This window comes from Arachis duranensis, chromosome 9 (genome assembly GCF_000817695.3).
Source record: "Arachis duranensis cultivar V14167 chromosome 9, aradu.V14167.gnm2.J7QH, whole genome shotgun sequence".
NCBI lineage: Eukaryota > Viridiplantae > Streptophyta > Magnoliopsida > Fabales > Fabaceae > Arachis > Arachis duranensis.
Genome location: NC_029780.3, coordinates 39,270,998 through 39,279,747, shown reverse-complemented (window position 1 = coordinate 39,279,747; position 8,750 = coordinate 39,270,998). Strand labels below are relative to the sequence as shown.

Below are 8,750 nucleotides of genomic sequence, written 5' to 3'. Positions count from 1 at the left end.
TCAAACACATTTTATCGAAAGTATTATCATTCCTTAGGATATAAAATTATTGAAGTGGGTCTCATGTATTATTATATTATTATTATCCTTTTCTATGAGATCATTGTTTGAATGTATAATGGAAATGGACATGAAGTTTACTGGCAAAGGGTGGGTGAGTAGTGATTGTTTGTGGTCAGGGTCTTAATGTCATGCCAGATAGTTATCTGTTGTATCAATAGTTTCTTTAGATATGCTGATGTAATAGTCTTTTATTTGTTATTTTAGTTTATGTTATTTTCTGTATCAGTTTGTTTTTGGGTGTACTTTGTGAAACTGACTCATTGTCTTTTTGGGTGTATTCTGTGATTATTCTATGTGTATTTTTCTTTTCTTCACGTTTTTTATGATTGTCGTTGATTTTATTTATTAAGATTTTCAATTTATCATATTTAGTTATCTTCCTCTTTAACTTTCCCCAACTAAATTGAGATATAATGTTGAAACCATTAAATTTATAACTCAAAAGAGTTATCTGTGTTAATTTATTTTTTCATGCATAAATCTGCATTCAGTTTCATTACGAATGGCAGAAGGAGACTGCATAATAATTTTGATATTTTATATATTATCCAAATAATATATCCATGAATGCTATGTTTTTAATGTACAGAAGCTCTAGATAGAGGTATTTTACCATTCAAGAGACCTTCTGTTAATAGAAATGGATCTATAATGTCCCAAAATGAAAACATTCTACAAATGAGTAATGTATATGCCAATGCATCAAGTTCAAATTTTCAGAATGCAACATCTCATGATCTTGCGGTTTTTGATCAGTACTATAGAACACCACTATTTTGATATATTTAATGGTAAGCTTCTTTAACTTTCCATTTAAGTGGTTTTAATTACGGTCTCATTTTATTTTAGCTATGTTGGACCAGATTGTTGTTTCCAATGATAGAGAAAAGAGGAAGCTTATTTCAGATCCATCTAGCAGTGATCCAGTTTTAGAGATATGTTTTAAACCTTCCTGAACTAATGTAGAACCATGTGATAGGTATTTTGATGAATCTATTTTGTTTTTTCTTAGTTCTTTTATGCTTTTACTGCTATATTCTTTTTTAAATTTGTATTTTTTTTGTCACATTTGATTCACAATGTTATTCATTTATAATTCATGTTGTTGCCGCCATTCATGAGGAAGGTATGAATATTAACCTTTAGAATTTTTTAGCAGTTATGCGTGGCACCTTTTACATTTTTTAGTATTAATTTGTATTTTTTGTTGTGAAATTTCTATTCTATGTTGGTATAGAATATTGGGATGTTGGTGATCCTATTTATATATGTATTTTGCAATGGCAACATGTGGGATAAAGAGGGGTTTAGCAGGACTAATGGCCATGCTAGATCGCATTTTGGTCTCTGTTGTATGGATGGAAATGTTGAATTGTCTGTTCTAAAGTAAGCACTTGAGATTTTACAATATAACTTGAATGGTATATCATATCCAGCGGAAATATTCTGATTGCTTCATGCAATGATTTTAGTGAAAGTGCTAATAATTCGCATCTCCCCGACATTTGGTTTCTTCTTCGGCTTCTTTTGTTTATCTATTTCCGGCACGGGTCCTTCCCTAGTAATTTATAAAACAGGCCTGATTGGCTTGCATGTTTAAACCGATCAGGAAGGCTCTATCTGACACCTCTAGTTTGGGTCTCAACAAAACCATACATTTGAAATTTTGAACTATTTGTGAATTTCAGGTGTGTTGTGAGTGCAGTTGCAAATAAATCGTTTCTAGAGAAAGCATGTATGAACATAAGGGCTAAAGCAATCACAATTAAATCAAATTCATAATTGAATTGAGTTATTGAAGATAATTTGACAACTTGCAAGAAGGAGATAATAATCGATAGAAACATAGAATTGAGTAATAGAACTCTCATCAGATGTGTATACGCTCTAATTGCTCAAGTGTATAGGGTTGATTCACTCAATTATCCTCTAATCATGTTTTTTAAAATTTATTTTTCATCTAACAATCAATAATTATTCTATGTATGCATACAAATATCATGAGGACTTTCCACAAAGTTGTAATGAGACTAGGGTAAAAGTAAGGATGCATATGGTCAAGTGAGCTTGAAATTTTCATCTTTGATTAGCCTAAGTTCTCACCAAACACATATTACAATCTACACAATTCTAATACAATACCTAATTACCCATAATCTCACTTTTTTATATATTCATACATTCTTTTCAATCACAACACATGCATTGTTATTATTACTCTTCTTTGGGGTATTTTATCCCCTTTTTATTATTTTTTTCTTTTTTTTCAATAACATAATATATACAAAAAGATTAATGCATATAGTTCAACATTTAATGCATGAGTATGTATGTACTCAATTCTAAAGATCCTCAACAAAAATATAAAAACATACTTTTACCCCAACCAATGTTTTCAAATTTTCTAAACTTAAATGATACACACTCTCACTAGCCTAAGTTAATCAAAGATCCAAACAAGGAACATTTATTATTTCTCACTTAGGGGTAGTGATGTGCTAAAATTAAGAACAAAATGAGATTAAAATAGGCTTAAAATTAGTTAACAAAGGTGGATAAAAGGGTAAAGCTATTTGGGTAAGTGAGCTCAAATGAAATAAAGGCATCAATCATGTAAATGTATTCATACAGAAAAATATAAAGGATATAAAGAATCAAATAAATCAAAGATTACAATCATAAAAGAGAATAACACACAAAAAGAAAAATAGTGGTTATATGATGCAACCACACAATTAGGCTAAAAAACTCACAAGTTTATGTGTTCTTAGTTCAAAAACATGTTCTACAATATATAATTCAAACAAGTTCAATGAAATATTTTTCTTTTTTACTCAAATCAATTGGAGTGTCCTATAAATAAATTTTAAAAAAATTCATTATTTTTACTAAGCTTATTATATATATGCAAACCAAGAAAATATAATTAAAAATTCTAAAAGACATGGTAACAGAAGAAAAATAAATAAAATGTAAAAAAATTCCCTTGAGCAAAAAAAAAGTGTGGAAAGTTACTTGAAGCAAAAAAATTCCTCCACAAAATTCAAATCTTTATCTGGAAATGCTTGTATGAATGGCTCCTTGTCCTCTCACAACTTCACCATCAATTTTCATCAATAAGCACAATGTGTTCGAGATGTCACTTTGAGCAAGGAAGAAACAATTAACCACTGAGTCTCCCACTTCCCTGAATCGAAGGAATTTTGGGATCATATTAGCTTTTGATGCGACGGTCTCTAACCACCAATACCCAAGTTTTCACTTGTGGTGGGAAGCCTCATCAGCGTCTCTTCGTGGCACACATGGGGAAGAGAGCAAGATAGATTTACTTGCTTGTCTATGCTGAAATATATGGAAAGCCAGAAACAAATTTATCTTTGATAATCAAATACTGAACCCATCTGAAGTTGTTATTGCCTTGGTGAGGCTCGTTGATAAAACCCTTTCGACGTGATCATCTCTCTCAAGTGTAGCCCTTCGTACTTCACCTTTCCTTTTTTTCGTCTTTCCTTTTTTTTATTATTTTTTTCAAGTAATTGTTTAATCTTTAAGGAAATCTAGTGTCTATTGGGAGATTCCCAACTTTTTTTATTGTCCTATAACTTCGACAGATGTTACTCATTATTTAGAATGAATGAATTCACCACCTTTGGAAAAAATGTACCACTCATTTATAGGTGATAAACAAATTAAAAAATAATCAAATAATAAATGTCTATTACTATAAGAAAGTCGTCAGATTTATCAAAAAAATCACCGATAACCTGTTCACCGTCAAATTTAGCGACAGAATAAATCCGATGGTATAAACTTTGCCGGTAATTGTTTACCGACGAATATAAACTTTTTATTAAAAAATTCTAAAGTTTGTTACCATCGGATTCCCCCTGGTAAATCGATGGTAACATATTATTTATTAATAATTAAATTAATATTTACTGGCTGATTTAACTAATAGTAAATCCAATGATGAAATTAAATTTTATTTTTTTAAAAAAAATTATTTCAAAATTTAATATTTAATTTAAATATTTAAGTTTAATAATTTTTAAACCAACAAAATTCAAAATTTTACAATTTCTTTAATAACTTCTATATAACTCACAAACAAGTTCAAAAAGAAATAATAATCAAGAATGCAACACAACATTTGAATTCTTAGAAGACTGAAGCCAGCACATCGAGACTAAAACCAGAAGATCACAACATTTATCAAATCTATGATTGTCATTTTGCATGCTTAATTTAATGCAATAATAAAATGCTAGTCTAGACTAAGAAAGATGTGACACATGCATGCACGCACGCACCCAATAACAAAATGTTAGTCTAGACTAAGAAAGATGTGACATACATACACACGCGCACATGCGCGCGCACACACAGATATATATATATAATCTACAATGCACCCCGAATGAATGGCCAATAACGCACAATATGTGACCTTGGCACGTTTCAATTAATTACCTTACTGTCAGATTTTTCTCCCCTAAATCCAATGATAATGATCGCGCCAATTTTTTTCCTCCAATTATTTTTGCGAATTTATCCTTGAAAAACCGAATTCGACAATAACTTTTTTACCCAACAAATTTGTTACTAAATCCGCCGAAAAATCTGCCGGTAAATTCGCTGCTAACCTCTAATGGTATTCAGCGTTTTTCTTGTCATGTAGTACCCTATCATTAATAAGAGAATCAATCAATATCAAACAAATATCTTAATATCCTGTAACACTCTCTCAAATACAAGTGACAACTTGAGTTTATAACTTATTATAAAACAACAACAAAATAAGAAAATTACACAAACTCAGAGAACATATGTAATTGTAAGAACTCAGAATGCAAATAGAGTTGACAAAACTCAAGGTGCAGACGAAATTCTTCAAACTTTGGTGTAGTCAAAACTGTTGAAAAATTTAGGTATAGATGAAACTGCCAGAAAAACTCACGATACAGATGAAATTATTGGAAAACTTTGAGTGTAGACAAAACTGGCAGAATTTGAGGTGCAAATCAAATTGCCATAATGTACAGAACTGCCACAACTCAAAAAGCATACGAAACTCCAAAAATACAAAAAGATTGGTACTACTAGAGTGCTAGTGACAAATCAAGTATTGAAAAGGTGATTTAGTTAAGCTTAAAATAAGGAGGGCATAAAACAGACATGGAAAAAGAGTTGAGACAAATAAAAAATAAGATAGTGATAATCGTTATATTACAAACAAAACATCAAAAAGTAATCAAATAAGACATATGGAAATATGAATAAAGTTTTTTATTTATAGAGAGGTTGAGAGAACAATCTCAAAATGCTAAAAAAAATACCATGAGTTTAATATCATGTTAGAATTCATAATAATAATCAATAATAAATGTCAAATGCATTTATCTATGGTTGTTGTGTGATGATTTTATGTAACATGATTCAAGATATCATCTGTTTGTAGATGATGAAGTGATGAATAAGTAAAAAAGAATTCAAATAATAAATATTTAATATCCTATCTTCAGTAAGAATATCAATAATATCAATCTAATTAATAGGCAATTATATATCATAATATATGAAATACCTAATACTTGAAATACGAAATGACATTCTTAATTCTGTTCGATAGAATGTGTCTCCAATATCCCCAATGTATTATTAAATTGAGCAATGAAATAATTGAAAAATGGTCCATATATATAACTAATACTTAATAGAAACAACTTCTAATTAATCAGCTTCACTTCAAGCATCCGAACCTGTTCTCATATAATTTTTGCAAGCACATCCCTAATGATTTGCTTTGGAGCTGTGAGAAAAAACATACATGAAGTTAATTTTAGTACTAAAATAATGTTAAAGTGTTAAAGAAAACCTAAAAGTGAGAAGAAAAAAAATTAAACTACTAAAATTGACCATTAAAAATTATGATACTGATAATTTTAATCATAAAAAATAATTAATTTATAATTATAAAAGATAGATTCCAAAAAATAAAATTATTCAAATTTTAAAACATTATAAAAAAATTTTAAATTATTCATTTAACCTAATCTAACCACTATTAAATTCTAATCTTAATCTGTTTTTAATCCCGATACTATTCGTTATCATCTTCAATCTTTTAATCCTTTTCTCAACCTCTCTCCTCTTTCCTTCACTAATAACCCCTTCTCTTTTCCAATTCTCTCTCACTCCAATTCCTTACTTTTAATTTCTCTCCCAAATTTTATCATCCAAATTTTTTGTTTTTATTTATAATCATCCAAACAAAACAATAAATTTTTTTTCCTGATAGAAACAGATGAAACTATATATTTTTTCCATTGCAGTGGCTTTTTTTTTTCCTGTGGCTTGTCAACATTCAATAAGTACTAGTAATATAGTTAGAACCGCATCCAACATTATAAATATTTTAGGCGAAGAAGGACAAAAGTATTATATTTCACCAATAAAGGAATTGTTATTCTTGTTGGTGAATATTATGGTACCTATCACTTTATACTTAAGTCATTAAAAAAAAAAAATATTTAATAAATTTTATATGATTTATTTTTTTTAAATATTTTATTTTTTATTTTAAAAAAAAATTTAGATAATTTACATATCATAACAAAAATACTATAAAATTCACTATTGTTGTTATAGTGATTGTCATTGTTGTCAGCTTTTAGAAAGTGTGACGATAAGACACGAGAATCAGTGATGTTGAAATTGTTGGTGTCGTTAGTGATGGTGTTGTTCATAGCAGAATTAATAATTAGGGTTGAATTTTCGGAAATTAAAGGATTTGAAGGAGACGAAACTGAAAATTGAGAAATTCGAGAGTGGAGAGTGGAATTTAGTTCGTGTTTGAAAAGTAATCATTGAATGATGAGAAGAGAAAGGATTTGGAAAAGAAATTAGGAATGATTAGGTTAATTTAAAAGAGTGAATTAAAATTTTTTAATATATTTTTAGGATTTAGAAAATATTGTCTATTAGAATCTATCTTTTATAATTATAAATTAATTTTAATTTTTCTATAGTCATATTTATTAGCGTGTAATTTTTTATGATCAGTTTTATTACTTTATTAAAAAAAAACTACAACTTAAATTAACAACTCTTTCAAGTTTCAAATGACTCATCACACTCCTCGTGTAAAATCACACAGACAGCGTACAACTATTTGAATTTTGTTTTTATTTGATTTACCCAATTGTGTGATAACACACCCACTGTATGTGCAGTGTAGGCCGAATACTAAAAAAAAAAAATTAGACTGTCATGCAAATCAAACGAAATTACATAGAATTCAAGTGATGAGTTATTTAAGAAAGTGGTGTATGAAGTTGTCTAGCTAAATAAAAGAAATGAAATAAAATGCATTTTTAATATAGAGTTTTTATAGATTTTTTAAAAATTATTCCAAAGAGGGACATATGCTCTTTCATTTAGACCTTTATTTTTTTAATTAATAGATATATTAAGTTAAAAACAATTATTAAAAAATAATTAGAAAATAAAAAAGTAACAAGAACATTAGCAACACCCACGGTGCATTGTGGCCTGTGGGTTGTGGTACCATATTTTTTTTCTTTATAAAGTTACTTTTTGTAATTGTTGTTAATCCGCTACATTTATTAATTAAAACAAAAAAATTTAAACTTCAAAGGGTACATGTCACTCTTTGGAATAATTTTAAAAATTTTAAAAAGATCTTTACACTGTACAATAAAAATTTTGTATAAAAATATTCGAGTTAATACTCAGTATGACCCTGAAATTTAAAATTACATTCAATTTGATCCTTAAAATTTTAACAGATTTAAATTGGATCCCAAAATTTATAATCATAACTCACATTAAACCTTAAGCTAGTCTCCGTTAACGACGTGTTAATTTGGTACAGTAGCCGGTTACGATTTGGATTGCTTGCCAAACTTTCATGTGATCAAGATTTATTAGAGCTCCAAAAATTTTATTGTTGCTTCGAGAGCCGCAAAATTTTTAAATTGAATTTATTATTGTCATCTTCGTAAGGATGTTGGGAGCCAATCAAGCTTTTAGGAGGCCTAGTAAGTGTTAGTCATGTGGAATCTAGGTGAGGGATCTAAATCTTGACAATTAAATCAACACGCCATTTATGAAAATCAACTCAGGATCTAATATGAGTTACTATTATAAATTTTGGGAGTCGAATTGAATCAATTGTAATTTTACGGATCAATTTAAATCCGACCTTAAATTTCAAGACCAAATTGAATATTAACTCGAAGTCTTCACTTTTTATTAGAATGTCTCTTTTTTCTTTGGTACATACCAGGCAAATTTGTGAAATTTTCAAACTGCACAAATGCTTGGTTGATGAACATTTCTGTACCATAGACTACAGCAGCTCCAGCTTCTTGCGCTTCTTGAAGGAGTCTTGTTGATTTGGGTGTGTATATAGCATCAAACACCAAACAATAGTGTTTCAGGGCTTCCTGCATGTTAATATAATATACAAACACTAAGTGGCATGAAATCTACATATATAATAACTTGAGATTCGTTAAGACCCAGCAAAGAGTGAAAGCTCTGTGAAATTGATTTGTTTGCTTAATTAACCAAATTCAGACCCATATCTATTTGATGAGAGTCTTCACCACCAACCTTTTTTTTAACTGAAATTTATTCACACACTTATCAAATAAGAACTAATG

The 8,750-nt window shown here is 28.9% G+C and overlaps 1 pseudogene; it reads right to left on the bottom strand.

The window, feature by feature from the left end:
- Positions 1 to 5,678: 5,678 nt before the first annotated feature.
- Positions 5,679 to 8,750, bottom strand: part of LOC107465493 (bifunctional 3-dehydroquinate dehydratase/shikimate dehydrogenase, chloroplastic-like) — a 12,007-nt pseudogene continuing 8,935 nt past the window's right edge.